Source organism: Podarcis melisellensis, assembly GCF_964234715.1.
Source record: "Podarcis melisellensis genome assembly, chromosome: Z".
Lineage (NCBI taxonomy): Eukaryota > Metazoa > Chordata > Lepidosauria > Squamata > Lacertidae > Podarcis > Podarcis melisellensis.
This window is the reverse complement of record NC_138547.1, coordinates 12,192,389-12,194,888: the sequence shown is the minus strand read 5'-3', so window position 1 is coordinate 12,194,888 and position 2,500 is coordinate 12,192,389. Positions and strand designations below refer to the sequence as shown.

Below are 2,500 nucleotides of genomic sequence, written 5' to 3'. Positions count from 1 at the left end.
TGTATGGATTGCAAGCAAAGCACACATGAAGCACCCTGACCACCTGAAACCACTATAGAAAATTACATGCACTTATCAAAGGTGTGAGGAACCTTTGTCCCTCCAGAGGTTTCAAACCTCTTCCATCAACCCTGGCCACTGACTGTGCTTACTGCAGATGATGGGAGTTGTAGTCCAGCAACCTCTGGAGGGCCAAAGGTTGTTCTCACACCTGCCCTGTAAAATCATAGGAGTTGGAAGAGGCCTCAAAGGTCATCCAGTCCCCCCCCCCTTTTTCCCAATGCAGACACTCCTGCTCCAAAAATGCATCCTCAACGGGGGGCCAACCAGGCTCTGCTCAAAGGAGAGTCCACTACTTTCCATGGCAGCCTGTGCTATGCTGTTGAACAGCTTGTACCATCAGAAAGCTCTTCTTTCTTGTCACTTGAATCTGCTGGTTTGGATCTTGCTCCGTCATCTATGTGACAACAACCTTTCAGATTTTAAAACATACGTGGGGAACTTTTGACTCCTCCTGTTCTGCCGGCTGATATTGCTGAACTACAAACTCCCAGCAGCCCCAGAAAGCATGACTGATGAGCAGGGGGATGGGAATTGTAGTTCAGCAGCATGTGCACGGCCAAAGGTTTCCCACACCTCACTTATCACTGTGTCTTGATGTCTTAATCACAGGCCCTGAGGAGCTATTAGATAAAGTTGGGTGGGGGACTCAAGGAGGCTGCTATGGCGCATGATCAGACCTCTCTAAAACATGCTATATATATTTGTTGCTGGATTGTACTACTGTAGACTGCAGATAGAGGAAGTATTTAAATAATCTCACTTAACCACCATCATCTCTGCATAAAGAGAACTAGCATGTCAGGGAGAAGTTTCTAGTTTCTCCGTCCTCAATGTTTTGAGTTAGCTGGTGCTTTAAAAAATAAATACACACACTGGTGAGCAGTACACACTGATCCTAGTTATGCAAACTCCAGCAGGTGCTCCTCCCCAGTCGTGCTCCCAAATTCATGGGCCTTAATCCTAAGGAGGAGGAGGGATCTAACATGCCCTGCTCCACCTCTTGATCTCAGGGGAGGGGAGCTGTCGGGCCTGGAGCATTACGTGGGAAGGACCTCCCTGCAGCTCAGGCCAAAGTCCCTTCTACTCCAGCATCCTGTTCTCACAGTGGCCAACCAGATGTTTCAATGAAGAACCTGCAAAAGGACCCAAGTGCAACAGAACTCTCCCTGTTTCTGATTCCTAGCATTTGGGATTCAGAGGCATAGCGCTTCTGACCGTGGAGGCAGAACACAATCAGGGGCTGCTTGCATGATGGCTGCCTTATCCCCCATTATTTTGTCTACTCCTATTTTAAAAGCCAGCTGAATTGGTGACAATTCAAGCTAGAGTGAGGCCCCTTCACAGCGGTTTAAGGCATTTGGTTTCTATTTCCCTCACATGCCCAGTGAAATCTACCATGGCCAGCTCTTCTTGTCTGTGAGATTTCTTTCAAGAAGAGTTTTGCTCAGGGTTTGAAATATAATGTCGAATCACAACCCTAGATTTGCATGAAAAATTAGGATCGGGAAGGTGAAAAGCAAGATTAGCAATTGCCCAGGGTGGGAAGTGGAAGCTCTAGTCTAGAACCAAACACGTCGCAGTGCCACAGAATGCAAACCTATATGTTGCACCCTTTATGGTTCCACACTGGAATATTTGGGTAAGCTCTATCTGTGATGTCAGCATGATGCCATAGTCGACATCAATATGCTGAGATGGCACTGGAGGTCCCCCGTGCTCCCACACATCTTCAGACTGGGCCACTGCTTTCCCATTTCGTAAGAGATAGAGACAACATTAAGACTCGTCCTGAGCACTGGCGCTTTCCCTTAGCGATGATTAACACTGTGCTTTTTTCCCATTTATTTAAGAAATTTGCTGAAGAGAAGAATTAAAGAGTGATGAAAAGAGCAGCAGAACAGCTAGCCAAACCGTTTATTTGTTCAGGTTTTCTCTTTACAATAGGAAGATTATGTCTAATGACAATATGATTCTGAGGTGAAAAATGACATGCTGAATTTTTACCAAAAGAAAAATTAATCTTGCAAGTCTGGCTATAAATCATATTATGTCAGTAAAAGTAACACAACTGTTTTTATTAACAGATGTGGAGGCATTATATATATTTAAAAAATCAACTCACTGGTTGCAGCATATTATGCAGTACAGAGATCATTAAATATTTCGTGGCATTCTGAAAAAAGCAATTTGAGCTTAACGGGAAAAGGACTCAGAGGAAGACTGGGCAACGGCTTCGTATAAAGAACAAAACACCTTGAAATGTTTTCACAAGGGGCACTGAACAACAGAGGACTTTATACGGTTGTGTTATCTGATGTGGGGTTTTAACCCACTTATTTTCAAATGGTGTTCTTGGGGTCCACAGCAAGAAATAGGAAGGCCAAAATGACAGACACATTTTCTGGGGTAGCATCCTGCTCACGGTTATGAGTCCTCT

General features: G+C 44.7%; 1 protein-coding gene and 1 long non-coding RNA gene across 11 annotated transcripts in view; one reads left to right on the top strand and one right to left on the bottom strand.

The window, feature by feature from the left end:
• MAPKAP1 (MAPK associated protein 1) overlaps positions 1 to 2,500 on the bottom strand; it is a 187,172-nt gene that overhangs the window by 127,612 nt on the left and 57,060 nt on the right. The gene's annotated exons all lie outside the window — the stretch shown is intronic.
• LOC309361361 lies at positions 1,751 to 1,961 on the top strand. Its single transcript, XR_014164448.1, has 2 exons — positions 1,751 to 1,820; positions 1,914 to 1,961. It is a non-coding gene; the product is annotated as an uncharacterized lncRNA (long non-coding RNA).